Below are 20,879 nucleotides of genomic sequence, written 5' to 3'. Positions count from 1 at the left end.
GAAATTTCTCTACCCCTCTTCTGTGTTGGCAGGGAGGGAAAGCCCTTGTCTCCCCTCTCCGTGGGGGTGGAAAGGCTGTGGCCTCACCGCAAAAGCATGCCACTCCCAAGGCAGGTCCTTCCCCAGTATAAATCAGCTGGGTGGTGCCAGGACTGGTCCTCTTAGAAAACCTGTGGAGTGGTAAACATAAAAGATGGGGTACTTAGCCTATTTTGGCCTTAGGGTGGGGCCTTGACTGTAATTCCCAGATAAGAGGGAAAAATCATCGCACTTTGTTATACTTATCCCCCGGATAAGTCTTTGAACCTTCATGAAGCTTAGTTATTGTACACCGACTAAGTTCCTTTTCTTTCTTTAAATGGATGCATTATAGATGTACATAGCTTTGGGGTACATGTGATAATTTAATACATTCATATAATTTGTAAAGATCCAATCTGTTGTGTACTGTTTCTTAAAGGATCTCTGCAGGTCTATGTCATGTGGAAATGCTCAACTGAGTCCATTCTGTTTCATCTTGAGCAAGAAATCAAGGTTTCCCATTACAAATGAGATGCCCAAGCCCCTCACCTCCTTTTTATGGGGCTTACCATGAATGTCTTGAACTGTTTCTTCACCATTTAGAATCACTCTTCACTGCCTTTTTAAAAATTTCCTTTTCTTCTTGCTTAGGAAGCTCATGGTCAGATCAACACACCTACTAGCTAAGCAGACTCCAAATGGGGAGTGATGAATGATGCCCCTCTGGCTAAGTATCCCCAACCTTGATTCTCTTGGGGCCTCCCTCTTCTTCAGGGGAGGGAAGAATCCCCATTCTCAATAGGTTCTTCTTGCTCCCAATTTTCCCTTCATGTTCGCCAAGGTGAAGGGCAATTATAGTGGTGGCGCTGGATTGCCAATAAGACTCTTCCCCCAGCCCTGCTGAGGGCCATATGTCCAGGGGCTCTCCCAACTCATGCAGCATACTCAGAAGCTGCATCTCCAGCCTTGGTCTTAAACCATAATTCCGGCATAAAATCCCACTGAGCATTCTGTTACAAAAGGAAAGAACCAATAAAGAAGCCAGAAGATTGCTCCTCGTGTATCAGATGTCAAGGTTTATAACTTATAAGTAGTCCAAAAAATTCTCTTTGGACTTGTAAAACAGAGATGCAATATGGGAAATTAAGTTCAGATTTAATGAACATTTATTGAGTACCAACTTTATGCAAGCACTGTGCTAGATGCTTTAATGCAGATTTTATCAGTCAATTTAACCCTAGATCAGCTCCATTTTTTAGACAATAATGATGATATTTTCAGTAATAGAGTTGCTATTTATTTATTTTGTGTCTGCCATATGCCAGGCACTATTTTCAGCACTCTACACAGTGTTATCATTTAACATTCGCAAATGCAAAATGAAGAAGATATTATTATACTTATTTTACAAAGAAACAGGCTGTGAACAATTATTTACCTAAGGGCAGTTAGACAGTCAGTAATGCCCAGAGCTAGCATTTAATGAATACTTACTATGCGTCAGCTCCTCTTTTAAGGATGTTTGTGAATGTTAAGATCATCATTTTCTTGATGGAGAAACTGAGCCACAAAGAGCTTAAGGACCTTGGTTAGGGTTACCTAGTTAGAAAATGGTCTGTCTATCTCTAGGACTCGCAAACTTCCTTACTGTGCTGAACCTTTGCGGTAAGATCCACATTCACATTCAGGGCTTCAAGTCAAAGCCTGATAGCTCCTTATATTGCAGTGTCTTAGTAACTGCAAAGGAATGAATCGCAAATGATAAAATTTCATTTTGTGTAGGTGAATTAACACTTTATTCTATTTTGCTATTGTTAAAATCAAAGGCTGTTTATATCACCCATTCCTCAAGAGCCCTACAAATAAAGCAGTGAGGAAGGAGGATGTCTCTTTTTTTCCTGTCTCTGCCTGACATCTCTGATTCATCCCAGTGGCTTAGCTTGAGAAGGAGGCAGGGAAAAGAGGGGGAAGGAGGATGTCTCTTTTTTTCCTCTTTCTGCCTAACATCTCTGATTCATCCCAGTGGCTTAGCTTTAGGATTGTTTGCTCTCTTAACTATCTAGCTCTCACAGCCCACTTGCTTAATTCCCCCTTTTATCTGTAAGGTGGAAGCCTAGAAAAGATGCCAGCCATACTATAGTCAGGGAAACTATGGCCTGTACAGCTGAGAAACAGGAGTGGAGCAATGAATCGTGTGGAGACTTCTGCGCACCCAAAAAGGGAAGTGATTCTTTCATTTCTCTCCATTGCTGAAATCTCCATGGACTTTCCTTTCGGCTACAGTCACTGTCTCTGAAGTGGAATCTATGTGATAATGTTTTGAGTTATTCAGAGAGAGAATCCAATGTGTATTTTTTAATTAAAATAATGCACTTGTATTATGCAAGAGTATTAATCAAACATAAAAGTCTTATTAGTCTCACTTCCTAGAGATAAACAATGTGAATATTTTGATGTCTATTCTTCCAGATGTTTTCCTGTTTAGAGTATAATTCATTATTTAAACTGGGATACCTGAGATAAAATGCTATAATTATGCCAGGACAACAGGCACAAACTAAGACTATTTCCAACAAACTGAGATATATAATCTCCTTACTGTGTATGAATTTTTACAGCTGTGTCTACAGAAATATCTAGATACACTCAACATGTGTTATACATGGTGATGCACAACCTCTAAGATGGCTCCCAGTGATCCCCACTCCTGGTATTCATGTCCTTGTGTCATCTTCTGCCTCCGAGTGGAGGCTGCGTTTAGTGACTCACTACTAGAATAGAGTTGGATACTATGGAAGAGATGGCACACCACTTCAGAGATTAGGTTATGAAAAGACCACGGCTTCCATTTTGAGTGCCCTCGTTCTCTCCCTATCGGATCACTAGCTCTGGGGGAAGCCAGCTGCCGTGCTATGAGGCATGGCATGGTCTATGGAGAGACCCTTGTGCCAAAAAACTGCAGTTCTGGTTGCTAGCCAGTGAGGAACTGAGGCCACCAACAACCACGTAAGTGAACTAGGAAGCATATCCTTTAGCTTCCGATGACCGCAGCCCCAGCAGACAGCTTGAGTACAACTTCATGAGAGACCTTGAGCTAGAGCCCTCCAGCTGAGATACTCCTGGCTCACATAAACTGTGTGAGAAAGTAAGTCTTGGCTGTTTTAAGCTGCGAAGTTTGTGGTAATTTGTTATATCATAATAGATAACTTATCCACATTTATTAAATAAAAAATCAAATCACATAGTAAATTGTTTTTAACAATATCCTCTTTCCCACCCACAACGTCTATCAGCAGATACCCCACTTAGTATGTGTAGTACAAAGCAATACTGTTTTATTTTTTAAAATAGATAAAATGTAAAATGATTTTAGAGTTGACCATGTTTCTCCTTTCCTTTTTTTTAAATAAAAAAATGCCTTAAAAATCCTTGGAAACATGTTTTTTGCTCCTGCAATTATCTCCACAGGGCAGCTTCTTAAAGGAAAGATTTCTGGGTCATGAGACAGCACATTTAGATTTACACTGATGTTTATGAATTGTGTTCCAATTGAAGTCATCTGTTTTGTGACCAAGAGTGTATGAGAAAGCCTGTTTTTTTCCCCAATACTGAATGTTATCAACTTTAAACAATTTTGCCAATATATAGGTGAAAAATTATAATTGTATTGATGAGTGAGACTCAGCTCTCTTTTACCTATGTGTTATTATCCCTGTGGATTTTGTCTTCTGCGAGGGGCATATTCGTGTCTCTTAGCCACTTTCTTCTTGGGTGGTTCATCTTTTCTTTTTTGATACTAAGTGTTCCTTATTGGTTAAGGGAATGTAGTAGACGTTTTTGTCACATCTGTTGCAAATATTTTCCCAATTTGTCTTACGACTGCTTACGTTTATGTTTGAATTTTTTTTCCATGACGACTTTAAAAATTATCAGGCAATCAACCTCATCAGTTTTTTCTTTTATAGCTTTTGAGCCTTCGTATCATGAATCGTGCAGCCCAAAACATTTTCATCTGGTATTTTTATGATTTAACTTTTTGCATCTAAATTTGAGATCTATCTGTGATTTGTTTTAGTATAGTGAGGTAGAGATCCAACTTTTTCCACAAGATGTTACTGAAACAAAAACAAAAACAAAAATTCACCTGTCCCCACTAATTTGTAATGCTAAGTTCATCCATTCTAGATAATCCGATATGTGTGGGTCTATTTCAGAAGTCCCACTTTTCTTCCATAGTTGTGTCTCACTTGTTCTTTTCTAAAGCCATACCATGGCTTTATAGTACATTTTAATCTATGCTGGGCCAATCACTGTTTCTTTGTCAGAATTTTCTGTGCTACTGTGTCATATTTTTCTCTCAAATACAATTAAGATTGTTTTGCAAGTTCAAATGATTCTTGTTGAGATTTTTTATTTGAATTTCGCTCATTTATATGTTATTATTAAGAACTGAAACTTCTTGTTTAAGAATATTTACTTGTATATTTAATTCTTATTTTATTTTCCTAAACAGAGTATTTAGTTTTTTTAGAATTCTATCTTTTAAAAATATTTAATTTAATTTTATTTTAAGTTCTGGGCTACATGTACAGGATGTGCAGGTTTGTTACATAGGTAAACGTGTGCCATAGTGGTTTGCTGTACCTATCAACCCATCATCTAAATTTTAAGCCCCACAGGCGTTAGCTGTTTATCCTGATGGACTTTTGACTCTAAGAACAATGATTTCACCATACAGCATTGCCTGACTGTGAGGGGAATTTTTTTTTTTTTTTTTTAATATATTAAGGGGTTTGTGAATGTGAATTTATTTGCTTGCCCTAACTACTCTTATCTCTTCTGGATTGTTCAGAGGTGTTTAGTTCCCTCATTACTTCAAGGTTTGCTGCTGCATATTCTCCTCTTGCCCTTCGCTGTAGGTCCTCGGTTTGAAAGGAAACACAGCTCACTGTGAGATGCTTAAATCAAAAGAATCCGGCTTCTGGAAATGTCATTATTTTAGGAGGGAGCACGGGAGGTAGAGAAGGAAAATAGTTTAGATTCTTGTGGGGAAATGGAAAGCAAGAGGCAAAATAGATGTTCTGCTCAGAAAGGAAACTTCTCAAGGTTTTAAAAATCAGTACGTGTTAATTTTGCTATATTTTCTCTAGCAGTGGGATTACTGCATGAATCTTACTGGGAGAAAGAACGGTTGCTCTAAACCAAGTCCTCTGTCAGTGAAGCACAGGTCTGTGATGGGTGGTTGGGATGGGGATGAATAAGGAGTAGGAAAAATGACAGAAATAGACGCTTCTTATTTGCAAGTGATAGAATTTACAACTCTGTTTAACACTTTTTTTTTTTTTAAATTCGACGAGTCATTATTGAGTTTCTACTATGAGGACAGCTTCAAGCGTGAATATAAAGAAAGTGTAAGGCATAGTCTCTGATCTCCAGGTAATTGTAACTAGTGGGTCAGACAATTAAATGCTGGTACTTGGTAGCAGAGAGGAGTGTTGAACTTAATCTTGAGGGTGAGTGGGATTTGAATTGGCAGAGAAACAGTCATGCATATTCTGAGCCTGAGAAAAATCTGAGAGATGGTTTTTTGGTTGAGAGTTAGCTGAATGGTTGGTTTGAGCAGCATTACGTGAGTGGGAGAAATGAAAGAAAACCTTGGGCAGTTAGGATGAACTTCAGTTGGAGTTTGAGAGTTATCGTCAGCTCTGGAGTATGTAAGTAACATGGTAACTGTGATTAGGAGCACGAATCTGGGAGAGGTAGGCCTGGAGCCAGGGATGTGAGTTAAGAAACAGTCATGCCGAGAGCCCAGTCTAGAGTGCAAACAATGGGAATGGCATAGAATGGGCAGATCTAACAGAGACAACAGAAAATCCTCCAGAATAAGGAAATGATTTTGTAAAGTTCATGGAAGAGAAGGAAGATAACACAATTCGATACTGGACAGGTTTGACACTACCCGGGTCCTCTTGCTCTATATCATGGAATCTGGACCAGAATTGAGTTTTCTTCTGCTAATTGAGCCAGTTATTGCATTTTTTTCTTTAAATTTTTCTTTAAATTGTTAGGTAGGATTCTTGATGTGTTCCCGTAGGTTTTATCAGTTATGCACTGAATTGTCTTCAAGTGATCCTCCCAGTAGATGCTCTGGTGACTGAAAAGTTAAAGCTATCACCATGATGGCATACATTGAGGAGGAGGTTAAACACTGTGTTAGGAGGCATACCGGCTGGCTTTCTTCTCTCTGGGTTAACGTATTTTGGCCTTGTGGGATAATCATGTTTGAGAGTTCTTTGATGGCTAAAGACGTACCATGAAGGGTAGTACTAGTGAGCATGGAGGAAGGAGAGGGAGAGTGCAGGGTTTCATGTGGCCATGTTGTCAGTTTCTCTGTCCTGTCCCATTTTGCAGCAGCTGTTTGTACACGTGGTGGGACTAAGCTAGCAGGAGTCTGGATGGATGGGGAAAACAGCCTCCTTGACATCCTTAATTGCCTCCTTTATCCCTCCTCAGACAAACCAACTCACAGCTTTAAGGACCACAAAATGCTTATTCCAAATGCACCCCTTACCCTACAACAAACCCAAACATAGACACACCTACATGGAACAAATGCAACCAAAATATTTTTTAAAGAGATAGACATTTTAAAGAATGAAAATTTCTAAATTTGCATTATGAGCAGATACCAGGGTGTAAGTTGAACATATCTGCTGGTGTCAGGTATCTGGACACTGATTGGTCAGTCCATATGGCCTGGGGCACCTTCCTGCTGGCAACACATGCTCTTGGCTCCATAGACATTCCTGGCATGTTCCAGATACAGCAGTACCTGTGTGAAAGTTAAAATCGTTAGTGTAAAAATTGGTAAATTGGCTTTGTGCATAAATTCATCAATATGAGTGCAATTAAGTGTACATTCTAGTGATTCTTTTTTGTTGTTGAACATTCGAGAGTATCCAGCTTAGTTGTCTAGATTCACTGAAATGGGTGACATTTGTGGACAAATGTTTATCCAGGCCCTTTGGAATGTTTATCCAGGCCCTTTGGCACAGGCTAGAATCCTCTTGCTTCTCATTTTTAGTGTATTTGGCCATTATCCCATTTTCTATGCCTCATGGTTTCTGTGTGGAGATAACTCCTCCAACATTTGTTCTGTTCCTTTCCTATTTCCTTCATTGGCAAAACTCAAGTGTGTTTATTTGGTAACTTGATTGCGCTGAGCTTTCTTGCCCTTTTATCTTACCTATTTTTACTGTTGTTGAAAAAAAATGAACTTAAATAATACTACTGCTGCTAATGCCTAAGTGGTTTAGAAATGTGACAGTGTCCATGCAAAGGGGTTTATATGTATGAGCTTTATTAGTTCTCTCTACTAATGTATGAGGGAGGTACTATTTAATTTCTATTGTCCAGTTGCGAAAACTAAGGCTTAGAGAGGCTACGGAACATACTCAGGGTCTCATATGTAGTAGGAGATAGGGCCAGAATTCAGATTTGGTATGGCCTGCCTCCATGAGCGCAGACTCTACCAGCGCATTTATAGATGATTCATATTTAAACTGTAAATTATACAGATATGTCTCAAATTTAAAAGTTACTCCAAAATTATAACATAAAATATCAATGTAAATTATCATCTCTGTATACCAAAGGGTTAGACCAGTAATTCACAAGAAATGAAAGTTTTTTGCTAAGCTAACTAAAAGTTCTGATTAAAACTTTTAGAATACTTCAGCATTGAAAAGAATATGGTATACTCAGTTTAGTAAAGTTTTGCTTGTGTCCATTGGGACCACTTTAATGCTTTTAGGAATTTAAATACCAAATTATTTTTACAAATTTATTTATTTATTTTTTCATTTCCGTGACGCCCCTACTTGGTTGGCACACCAAATGCAAACAATCTGCTTTTGGTTAATCCAGCAATGACTAATTTATATTTACCAACAAGAGCAATAGCAATTGAAAATCATAGCCAAGTCCCCATAACACTAATGATGCACTGATAAAACATGTCTTTTCCGACAATTGTGGGAATTTCCAAACCGTGCATGTGTCTGTGCACAAAGGAAGCATTGTTCTATTGCCAACTGCTGCTCAGCAGCCAGGCTTCTTTGGAGAATGTTGAATGAGAATCCTTGGTAAACTCTCACATGTGGCAATTCTAGTGTTTGAATACTGAATTTTAATAACTCTTAAAATTAACTTAGTAGATTGCTACTAGGTGGTCCTCCGTCACAAATAAAAATCAAAGTCTGGGGAAAGATGTGCCATTCATTTATTAGAACCCAAGAAGTGTCTTTTGGTTTTCTTCACTTCATGTTCTATTCTAGGACCCTGGTAGGCAGTATCCCGGCCAAAGGTGATCCAGGAGAAAGAGCCAGGAGGGGAGATTTTAACAGCTGGTTAGTTTATATGTTTATTTAGAAGACAGGGAGGGTTTTATTAATATTAACCCTCTACCTTTGGGGCAACACACTAGAATTTATGGGGAACATCATCAGCTTATCTCGGTTGTGGTTTATGTACCCACAAAGCTTGGTAGGTTGGGTACTTGTCAGCATCAACATTTTAGAAAGGAGCACCAGAGAAAAAGTGTAGGGGACTTGCCCACTGACTAATTCCTAAATTTTGACAGTCACCTTCATCCTTTTTGACTATGGGATGAAGCCTAAATTTCCTAGCCAGCCATTTAAAGTCCTTTGTAATGGGGGTCTTGCCTACTTTATGCAATTAATCTCCTACATAAACTATTATTGTTTATTTGCTTGTTGTGTGTACTCTGCTGATTGATCATGCCAAGTACTGGTGGTTCTGTTGATGCATCATGCACAGAGTTTCCCAAATTTAGGATTTAATGGGCTAGAGAATTGCCAAATAAATAAAAACATGAATAGTGTTGATGATTTTGTATTACAGCAATAAGGAAATTATAAAATATCACCATTTCATTGAAGCCTTTATATGTTAACATTTTAAAAAGTAGAAAGGACATAATTTCAGAATAAAGACCACTAATTAAAATAAACTATGAAAACCTCACACATTGCCTATATTTTCCTCATTTTGCCAGAGACAATTGAAGAAATAGTTGTGGACTGGCACTGGCCTGTGGTGTTTGGGAATGATGTCGCTTAGCCTTTTGCTTGTCTGAATAAATCCTTCTAGTCCTTCGATTCTCAGTTTACACCTTGACCTTAGAAATTCTTCTATCTCCCTCCACCTGCTGTCTTGCACCCCACCCACCCTTCCAATTATCTCTCTAGGTGGCAGTCTGTGTGTCCTCTTCCAAGTACTGATAAGATGTGCTGGGATAATTTGCTGCTGTCTCTTGCCACAAGACCATGAGATTCTTGTGGACAGAAACTGCATCTTATTCACCTTCATTCCCAAAGTTTAGCACGTAGTCTTTGACACACACTCAGTGCATAATAAGTAGTAGGTGAATGAATGAATGAGTGATTACCTGGATGCCCTGCCTGTTCTTTGTGTTTTGCATGTCTTCTGTGACCTGCAGTTTTGAGCACATGGGATTTATTGAAACAAACACTAATATTCATTAAATTGAATTAATTTATGGGTTTTGACCTCATCAGTTCTTCTATTTTTCTTTGCGGAAGAAAACTAATTATGTTCTCCATTATCAGAATGTCTGGGAACAGTCTGCAGCTGCTGTCCGAAACACTTACAGGGGCTATAATGGGTGTCTCAGCTCTTCTGGTCAGCTTGTGTTTTTCTTTAGTCAATTCACTTTGGGTTGCCATGTTGATTTATCATATTTTTATTTATTTTTATGGGAAAAGGAATGTACGATATTGTAAGACATGCTATCTAGTGAGTGTAGAGAAAAGTCAGCATTTTTTGTAGTCTGATTTTTCTAAATCCACCGAGGCGTATATGCTTTGCTTTTATGTTGTTATTGTTTCTTTTTTAAAAACCACACTTGTATTTGCCTTAAACATTTTTTGAAATCAAAACAACATATCCAGAAAGCATAGATGCAGCTTCTCTTAAGATTCAGTGGTGATCTGAGCTGTCTCATTTGGGGACATATGGTCTCTAGGCAATCGAGTTACTGCATTGAGCATTTTCCCAGCTCACAAGATGACTGTGACGAGTTATTGCACTGACTCTTGCTCAGTCACAGGGGAACCTGCCCCTTTGTCTTTCTCACAGACAAACCCCTTATAGATACAAGGTTGTGCAGCCACTAGAGACCTGGGCTTCAGCTGGGCTTGGATCTGTGCCTTGAAAGAAACAGATCTTCTTTTTGAAACTCTCTTGCCTTCCTTCTCCTAGTGTTGTATTCTTTCGTTAATGAAAATAACCCATATTCATAGAGTCAGAATAACAATTATTGATGGGCACTTCCTATGTACTAGGTACTTTATACACCTTATTTATAAGACTTTCATTTGTAATCAACTAATTTTGTCCTTATTTTATAAATGAGAAAACTGAAGACCAGAGAGTTGTATTTGACTGATGCCATAGAGCAGTAAGTGGTAGCATCAAAGCTGTGTAATCTCCAAGCCTCTGTTTTTTCCATCACATCAGTCTGGCTTCCTTCTTTTATAACCTGGATCATAGCTGTGTCATTTTGTGCAGCTGCTTAACTCTTGTAAAGATAAATAAAAGTACCTAATTCATAGGATTGTTTTGAGAATGAAATGAAGGTAATATATATGAAAGGACATGGCATAGCATCTGTGCATAGTAAGAACCAAATATATTTTTTAAATTTCTTCTTCTTTTTCCTGTAGGCTCTCCTTTCTTCACTGATCCAGCCCTACCTTTCTACTGCCAACTAAAGAATGATGAGGTTCAAAAATTTGGAAAGGAGAGCTTTATTTCTCATAAAGTGTTGCAGCCTGAAAGTGGCCATTCTGCTAGGCTTGGAAGCATAGCCTCCCACCAGAAGCCAGAAACAGATACTTTGAGAGAGAGACAAAGGGATCAAGAATTTATACTGAGCAGAGTGGCTAAATCTACATATTCAATAAGCTATAGAAAGACTCATGAATATTAATGAAAGGAGAAACATGTACATGTGCAATTGAGCTTCATGCCCCTTCTTGGGTCTCGTGTGCAAAAAGCAGTGGTGTTAGCATGATCTGAGGGTGGAGTGTTTGGCCCTCTGATGTCAAAAGGTGAAGCAGAGGACACAAAGACCCTTACTGTGCATTCTCCATAGACTGGCCGAAACCACTCTGTAGTCGGTGGTGTCTCATCAGGCAAAGAGGAGGGGCAGCATCAGATGGATGGTGGACATCAGTGGTGGAGTTCTTTGAAGGGGCCGGTTTCTCTTTAGTCTTTAGGGAAGAAAAGCTAATGGTAGTTAGCGAGGGAGGAGGTCTAGCAAGGTGTGTCTGACTTCCTATCCCTTGTCATGGCCAAGAACTTAGTTTTCAAGATTATCTTGGGGTCCCCTTGGCCAGGAGAGTGTCCATTCAGTTGCTTGGGGGGCTTAGGATTTCATTTTTAGTTTACAATACTTTAGACATGTCCTGATGGTCCATCCTAGGTCTGTTCTCTTTTGTATCTCTTTTAGAGATATTAGTTTTCTTGGGATGGATATAAGGAATGTAGCTGTGACTCAATCCTTCATTATGATTAGAATAATAAATGCTGAGGATCAAGGTGTTGTAAGCCTTGGGACAATCACATTTAGGTGATGGGAGGAAAAAGTGCTGTTTTATCAGGGGAGAGAGAAAAAGCACTTAGAGAGGAGTTGATATGTAGGATGTGAGACTGCCATGGATATCAGAGAAGGGAGACTTATAAGAAGGAGAAATTTGGTCAACTGTGTCAAATGCTACAGGGATCAGGATGAGTAATGAGGAAAGGCCATTTGATTTGATTTGATCATTCAGATATCTTTAAAGACCTTTAAGAGGGCAGTTTCAGTAGAGGTAATGGACTGGAGGAAAGTAATAAGGATGGTGAGGAAATAGAGGCAGTAATTATTTTGAGATATTTGGTTTGTCAAAATCAGAGAGATTTTATCATATCTTGAAGAGATGTCATATTTGAAAGAATTTTTCTTTAATTTAGTTGAGAAATAAGTATTTTTATTGGCAAAAATTAAAGATCTAGTTAAGAAGGAGATTTTGAAGATGTCAGAGAGCAGAGATAATTGATAGGTAAGTGTGTGCCAATTTTGAAGAAAGCCTGAGAATCTAATGTCAAGATCACACTGAGAAAACTGTTAATAGTATTTTTCTTTGTATGGTTGTGTTCTTTTTTAACTTTTAATTTCTTCTTTGTTCTCTTTTACATCTTCTAGATTTTCTATAACAAGCATCTATAACTTTCAAATTTTTAATAGCTCTTAAAACTTAAGCAGATTTAAAAAGATAAAACATGTTCATGACACTAAGAAACTATAGAAACATATAAGATGAAAATTATAACTTCCCACATGCCCTAATATTTTATTTCCATTTCTTTAAAGCAACCACCATCAAAAATTTACTTGGTAAGCTGGGTGTGGTGGCACATGCCTATAGTCCCAGTTACTTAGGAGGCTGAGGCGGAAGTATCACTTGAGCCCAGGAGTTTGAGACAAGCCTGGACAACATACTGTGACCTCTCATCTCAAAATAAATTTTTTTTCTTGGTAGCCCTTCAGTAATTTTTTATACACATATGTTTTAAAATCAGAAAACAGTATTGAAAACTCATTAGTAAAGAAGTTAAGCTTGAAAAGGATAATACCACCTGGCTTATGATTTTCTGATCCCTCTTGAAAGACTAATAACATGAGAAGAGAAGAATGTACATAGGCGTAAACTTGTAAGAATGAAGATAATGGAAGAGAAGAAAATAGCAGACAAAAGCCATCAACAAAATATTAGGAGATGAAAAACAGATGGCCTAGTGATATCTGACTAGGAGAGTACAGAAATCTACAACTTCAGTACTCACAACACGGGAAGCAGTAAAAGGAAGTCAGTTCTGTTGCAAATTCAGTGCTGATGTCACTAAAACCAGGAAGATGGGCTGGAAGTGTGTCTGCTCTCCCCCTACCCACAGGTGCAAGGAGTTGCCCTTTCCCATCTGTTAGAAGACTGGAGATGAAACAGGGAGGCACTGGACTTGGGACATTAGCTGAAGACAGGAAAGATCATATCCTGAAGAGAGAGACCTCAGACCATCTTATCACCCGGCTGGCAGAATGTTAGCAACTAGGCTTAAACCATACGAAGATATTGGAGGGTTTCTTTCTGGGAAGACTGACTAGGCCAAAAGAAAAGACTGCTGTTATGTGGAGACTGACATTTGTGAAATGGCTGAGTCCCCGTGGATCAACCTCTGATGAAGCCCAGCGCTTGGTAATTACCACTCAAGCATAAAGAGCTTTCAGTCAGCTGTGTAGTGCCTCATTCTCAAATGTAAATGGGCAGCTATGGATCAGTAAATATTTCTAGAAAGCCTCTCACATAAAAAAACAGAGACCAAACAAAGCAATAGAAAAAGCACAGAAAACAGACAAGCAGGAGGCAGAAGAATACACAACAAATGATATAGTTATGATCCTTTCAAAGAAAATATACTGCTTTCACAAAGGGTAGGAATCTATGCAAATAGAACCTTTTGAAGCTAAGAAAGACTTTTTGTTCTTAAAAAATGTGATAGTGGAAATTAAAATGTCAACAAATGGATTAGCAAAATAATGTTTAGGAAATCACTCCTGAAAGGACAGAAAGGAAAAAAAGTGTTAAAAATGTGAGAAGTATGGATAATAGGAGTTCCAGGAAGAGGAATATAAAAGAGAGGGCAGAGGTTATTAAAGAAACAATAAAAGGCTGTTTCCAGAGCTGAAGGACCTGTTTTCTGGTTGCGAGGGAACACCAAGTGTCCAGCACAATGAATATAAAAAGACATATCCAAGGCATATTAGTGACATTTCAGAATCCCTAAGTTAACATCTTACAAACACTTAAAGAAGAAAAATCATTATAATAAAATGGTTACTTCTAAGAATGATGTCAGATTACTGAATAGAAACACTGAAAGTCAGAAAACAATGAATTATGCCTTCAAAATCTAAGGGAAATTATTTCTAAACATTCTGGAATTTTGTTACCCAGCAAAACTAGGAAGTGGTTTCAACAGCCAAAGCCTCAAAAATTGTACTTTGCTTGTACCCTTTCTCAAGAAAGAAATGGATTGTAAGCTATTCCAAAATGAGGGCATACTAAAAAAAAGAAAGAAAGAATAAGGTGTGAACCCTGAATATGTGAGACAGGTCTCAGTTAACTTAGAAAGTTTATTTTGCCAAGGTTGAGGACGTGCCCATGACACAGCCTCAGGAGGTCCTGATGACATGTGCCCAAGGTGGTCAGAGCACAGCTTGGTTTTATACATTTTAGGGAGACATAAGACGTCAATCAACATATGTAAGATGTACATTGCTTCCATCCAGAAAGGCAGGAGAACTCAAGCAGAGAAGGGGCTTCCAGGTCACAGGTAGGTGAAAGACAGTGAAAAAGATATGACCTAACTGATTCCATCTTGCTTCTAACCTCCAAGCTGTCTTTGTTCATTCCTGGACTTTGGGAGGAACTTAGTTTATAGTTTAGTTTTGAAATAAAGATGATGATAGTCCTTTCCCAAAACAAACCTTCTTACTGCCTGTGGACTAGACTGCCCAAAACCACAAGATTAGAAGTTATGGTAATTTTACTAAATAATTCAAGATGTAGCTATTTTCATTAAACCAATATCAATGTCTTATTTATTAAAAATTACACAAGCAAAAATCATTCTGTTTTGGGCTGGGTTTATAGTTAGGTAACCCCAATGCCAAATTTTGACACCTTATAGTATTTGCCAGGGATAAGTATGAGATTGCTTGGTCAATAAATGCAAACAAAAATGTATGCTGGGCTGGGCGTGGTGGCTCACGCCTGTATTCCCAGCACTTTGGGAGGCCAAGGCAGGTGGGTCACCTGAGGTCAGGAGTTCGAGGACAGCCTGACCAACATGGTGAAATCCCATCTTTACTAAAAATACAAAAATTATCTGGGCATAGTAGTGGGCGCCTGTAATCCCAGCTACTTGGGAGGCTGAGGCAAGAGAACAGCTTGAAGCTGGGAAGTGGAGGTTGCAGTGAGCCGAGATCGCGCCATTGCACTCCAGCCTGGGTGACAGAGCGAAACTCCATCTCAAAAAAAAAAAAAGTATGCTGGAAATTCTTAAGGCACTTCTAATATTACTTTACCAGTAATTTTAAAGCTAGCTTATTTATTAAAGATTCTACTTAAGTCATGTACACTTGAGAAAGCATTTGACTAGTCTTTCCTTTTTTCTGATAAAGTATTTGATTTAAGCACTTTTATTTTTCTTTAAGCCCATTCATTAGAACTCTTTTATATATTTTTAGCAGTGAAACATTGTGTACACAGCACATAAATAAAGAGATGTATTAGGCATACCGATAGAAGTACATTTATAGATTCCTAAGACCTCCTCTTTTGTGTTTTTCCTATCTTAGACTTGCAAACTCTTGCTAACCTGTTTCGTCACCCTGGCAGTTGTCAGCTAAATAGCCCTAAATCTGCATATTGAAGGAAACAACTCTTAGTGAAAAATCAGATAGCAAAATTTACATCTCAAGGTACTGAAAGAAAAAGTCTGGTAGAGCTGGAGGGAGATTAAAGATGAATGTCAAGCACAAAATTATACAAATCTACCATAGGACTGTAAGAGGAGACCAGTTTTATTTAGATAGGGACTACCTGTCTTTTAACTGGATCTGAGCTCTGGGCAGAGCCCACATTAAATCCTGGGTCTCCAAAAAAGGAGAATTATTCTGAGGCTAGACCATGTGATGCTTTTACAGTGCACTTAAACAAAGACTTTTCTGAGTGTCTAAACTACATTCTCCCTAAAAACCCAAGAGTAGCCTCTGTTGCAATAAATATTTTAGTCAATAAATCAAATAACAAAATACAAAAGCAAGTAGTTTAAGAGTTGAGATGAACTCGTCTGTTTATGCTCTTGGGGTTCCATAAGGAAAAACAGGTTTCTCCCCCAAAGGGAGTCTGGCACTTTCTCTGTTTTTCTTTAAGGCTGTTTTAAACTATTTTAGGTTCCTCATTCAGCAGAGGGTGCAAGAGAAAGGAGAGACGGAAGAAGTAAATGAAGAAAACAGAATTCAGTCAACTGAGAAGAAAAAACTTTTGCTCAAAAAAAAAAAAAAAAAAAAAAAAGACAAGGTCCTAGGAGAAAAAAAAGGCCAACATGAAGGCCTTTTAAATACAAACACATAGACACACACGCATACATTTTTGGATGTTAGCTTGTAATTAAGCTGACTTTTAACCATTGAGCTCCTTAAAAAAAATCTTTTTAAATCTTATGATCGTAGTTCAGCTGGAACAAATTGCTGCTATTTTAGAAGTACCAAGTATCAAACCAGAAAGGGCTTGATTTAGGAAACAAACCCAGGCTGTTGTGGTGGAAAAAAAGATGGCAGAACCCTTAGCTATGGAACAGCAGCGTGAGGCGACAGCCATTGCTCTTTTGGTTGGCCTGACTAGCAAAAAGGTGGCCTTGTTATGTAAATAAAGCCTTTTAAGTAGTCAAAAATGAAAGTCTTTCCTGTTTTTTGCTGTTCATTTTTCTACCTGTACCACACCACCTTTGTGTGTGTCTGTGTGTGTGTGTGTGTGTGTGTGGCAGGGTGGTGGTGGTTGGGGGGGGGCGGATTTAGCCAGTTCAGAGGCCTTTTCCCACATGATTTGGAACTTTCCTTCTAATATGATTAAGTCGGATATAGTTGATCAAACCCAATGGGAAAAAGACCAAAACAACCACAAAAACAGAAACAACAAAAACAACAACAAAAATGTTAAGCAAAACAAACAAAAAAACAGTAAAGCAAAACAAAACAAACAGTTAAGCAAAACAACTTATACAATTATTGAGCATTCTAATGATAAGGAGCAATTAAAAGCAGCTGGTTGTTAATCTTAACTTTAGCCAAAAACAAACCCCGATTCGGTTACTTACCTAGGAATGGGTCTCAGGCTGAAGACTGCTCTCTACCATCCTAGAAGCAGGAAAAATCTCAAATTCATCTTCCCTGTTGGAAGAGTTCAGACTTCATAAAATAGTTACCTGCCTTCCATTGTCATGGAAGCAGGAAACCTGCCTTCCTTGTGTGAGAAGCAAGCAAAATTCCAAAAAAAAAAGGAGTTGTATGGCAATACAAACTTTAGATCTTGACCAAATTTTGGGAGATCAGGGATTCTCTGGAGGGGGGCACTTTCAGGCTTCAGCAAATTGTCCTAAAGGTCTGAGCCATAAAGATATCTCAAGCTGGTACCAAGCACCAATAGGAGATTTGGCAAAGGTCAGGGGCACATCCACTTAGAATCTCTTTGTGGTTACCAAAATGTGAACCCTGAATATCTGAGACAGGTTTCATTTAATTCAGAAAGTTTATTTTGTCAAAGTTGAGGACGTGTGCCCATGACACGGCCTCAGGAAGTCCTGACAACATGTGCCCAAGGTGGTTGGGGCACAGCTTGGTTTTATACACATTTTAGGGAGACATAAGACATCAATTGATATATGTAAGATGTACATTGGTTCCATCAAGAAAGGTGGGACAGCTCAAGTAGGGAGGGGGCTTTAGGTCACAGGTAGGTGAGAGACAAATGGTTGCATCCTTTTTGAGTTCTGATTAGCCTTTCCAAGGGTGTCAATCAGACATGCATTTATCTCAGTGAGGGGAGGGATGACTTTGAATAGAATGGGAGGCAGCTTTGCCCTAAGCAGTTCCCAGCTTGACTTTTCCCTTTAGCTTAGTAATTTTTGGGGCCCCAAGATTTGTTTTCCTTTGACATTTCCCCCCTTTTCTTTTCTAAAATTTTTGGAGAAAACATTTTACAAGAAAATTAGCCTTTGGTCTCAGGTTTTATCTGATCTTTCATGTCTGGGATGGTTTATTCCTATATAGGTAGGTCCCAAGTTATTAGGAAAGCTCATTTTTAGCAGGTTGAGAAGTCTCATGCTCTATGAAGAGAAAATAGGGGGAGGAAGGGAGAAAAACAATAGCAAACAAAAGAACAATCCTGGAAAATTGGTATAGGCCACATTACTCTGAAGTCCATACATCAGTAGGCAGGTATGAAAGTGGCTTATGTGTGTAAATAGGTTGCTGTTATTTTCTTCTGAAGTTTATTTAAGTTGTCTAAATTCAGTTAGCAGGGCTTTAAGAAAGCAAAGGTTAGTTTTTAGTGATTTCAAATTAGGAAAATTGTGGGGGAAAGGAAAAGAAAGAAGAAAAAGATTGAAAACATTATGTTTGGATACTTGCAGCCAGGAAAAATTAGAATTCAGTCTAAACTTAGAAAATAATAAAAATTGAAAAACCTTAGGCAAAACTAGAATCTAACATCAGGTGTACTATAGTTTTTAAAACATAATTTTACTCTCTCCAGTTTCCTATTTTTACTAAAGACAAATCATGGTAGGACTGATTTGCTTTATTATATTGGCCAGATTATTTGTATAAAGTACAGCAAGAATAATTATCTTTCACATAGGCTTTTTATATTGGCTTTGATGGAACTTTGTTCCATAAAAGGAGTCTCAGATAAGATTTTTTTAAAGCTGAGCCCAGCCATGGATTTGTACCATCAAATACCTATGAGTTGGATGAATTACTCTCCTCTTGAGGTGCCAAGGTATTAAAAGGTTGGGGCTCCTCAGCCTGCCAGAAAGTGACATTCTTTACTTACCACAGGTCAGGAACCCTGTTCAGGAACTGCGTAGACAAGGTATGAGGCCAGTTTTCCCAAAATGCTTTTATTGGCTTTCTAAGCCAACTTCGATTCCTTAAAGGAAAGCACACCATGCCAGTCAAAGCCTTGGTAAAATAACCAGTTTCTCCAATTGTGTCCTGTTACAAATGAAAACATATTCTTATTGAACTTATGCAAATAACTATATTGCCATAAGTTAAGAATATTCACAAATAGTTTCTGAATTCTGGAGAAATCAGGTGGAGAGAAATAAATATGCTCCAAATTTTGTTTATAGGAGTATACTTAATTGTTAAAAGCTGTCAATATCTCAAAAAAAAAGTTTCCTTTACTCTGAAAAACAAAACAAAGGATCAGCAACATTTTAAGCAAAAAGTCAAAAAGATTACTCTGGTCTTCTATTAGTTTAGTCTGTGCAGTTAATACCTATTCTGCTTGATATTCATAAACCTTTCATCTCTCCATGAGTCCTGAAAGTTTTACCACTATTCTGATGTCACAATCTCCAGAGTTATCAGACACCTTCATTCAACAGCACTTGTTAGAGTTTTACAGCTGATTATAAAACCACCTTCTAAAGAGGATCAAAACAATACAATAATTGTCCATGGATGACAAAAACTTTTAGGGCAGCCATAGTCAAAGACACAATTGACAAAGAAATTTATTACCTCTGTGGCACACAATAATTTATTATAACAATTATAATTATTACTGAAAATGTACACTAAGTCATATCAGAATGATAGGAGTGTCTCATAATTTTGGAACACATACCAATAACATATTTATACAAATACAACCCAAAGAAAACCAAATACCATTTCAGATTTGATGATGCTTCCTATATAATTTTTATACCAAATACATCAAATATGTCAACTTTGGACTTTAGGAAGCCTAACATCTTAAAGCACTAATTAAGTCAGAAAAAGACAAAATTTATAATTTGATTTTGAGAAGTTTATCAAATATCAAAGGTTAAGACACTTGATATCACAAAATTGGATCACAGGTCATTGTAAAATAAGTCATTCACTTAAACAAAATGATAACTCAAGGATTTTAAAAAAAGGCAAAAACCTTCAGTCTTTGAGAGAAGAGACTTAGTTTTCCAAACAATAAGCCCTAATAAAAAAGCACAAAGCCAATTAAACTTGTTTTTCAAAATTTTATAAACAATCTATAAAATTGTAATCTTGACCGTAAGATAGAACTTCAATAAGCCTTTTATAACCTTTCTAAGTTTTATTAAAGAGTCAGTTAATGCTTCAAGAAAACCTTGCTAATCTGATACAGGGGCCCATATGTTGGTCTTGCATTAGTGTGCCTTTGATGTTAATGGTTAATTTACTGAGGAATTGAACTTATTTCATCTCTCAGTATCAGCCTTGCAATCTCACATACCCACCCCTTCTGCAATAGTCCCTGGACCTTGAGGAGTTGAATAGGTTTAATTTCTGGCCCTGTGTCTCAGGAATGCAGTTTATTTTGATTGGCATTTTATAGTGGGCCTGGAGATAAGGCTTTAATTGCTTTCAGTTTTTAAGATTTAGCAGGACTTGGTGTCTGTTTTAGACCCAGGAGTCAAAGCCCTGTAACTCAATATCATGAGGACTTTAAAAGCACATAAAGAAAGATATACAGATGTAATAACCTTAATTAAAAAATAACTCTTTTAAATCTTAGTTTTATTTCTAAGCAAACCAAAACTTAATAATAATGGCATAGGAATAATTTTGATAAAATGTAAAATCTGTTAGGCCTGTTACCAAAAGGCAAAAGAAAAGACTTTCTGTAGTGCATAGAATATATTATGTTGGAAGAAATCATTTCCTTCAGACCTTTAAGAAAACATTGTTAGCATCAGGCCACAACAAACAGAACTTGAGGGGAAAAACCTTATATGAGCTGGGAATGAGTTGAAGGAGAGTGTCAGTATTTTGTGGCTTTTAAAAGGGGAGAGAAAACTGAAAATGGCAGGATGCAATAAAAGTTGAACTTTGGGTTAAAAAAATTAAAATCTCCTATAATTTATTAACAGTAAATCAGTCCCTTAAGAAAATTTTATTGTTC

At 37.7% G+C, this 20,879-nt stretch overlaps 1 protein-coding gene and 1 long non-coding RNA gene across 5 annotated transcripts in view; one reads left to right on the top strand and one right to left on the bottom strand.

Annotated features, from left to right (window-relative positions):
* The window catches only part of ST8SIA1 (ST8 alpha-N-acetyl-neuraminide alpha-2,8-sialyltransferase 1), a 260,653-nt gene that overhangs the window by 13,546 nt on the left and 226,228 nt on the right, over positions 1–20,879 (top strand). The gene's annotated exons all lie outside the window — the stretch shown is intronic.
* LOC129049082 (uncharacterized) lies at positions 6,568–19,240 on the bottom strand. The gene is made up of 3 exons (XR_008511862.1): positions 18,780–19,240; positions 17,044–17,083; positions 6,568–6,853 (listed from the first exon to the last, which is right to left on the bottom strand). It is a non-coding gene; the product is annotated as an uncharacterized LOC129049082 (long non-coding RNA).

The sequence above is a fragment of the Pongo abelii genome, chromosome 10, assembly GCF_028885655.2.
Source record: "Pongo abelii isolate AG06213 chromosome 10, NHGRI_mPonAbe1-v2.0_pri, whole genome shotgun sequence".
Taxonomy (NCBI): Eukaryota; Metazoa; Chordata; class Mammalia; order Primates; family Hominidae; genus Pongo; species Pongo abelii.
Note: the sequence above shows the minus strand (reverse complement) of the source record. Positions and strands in the feature narration are given on the sequence as shown.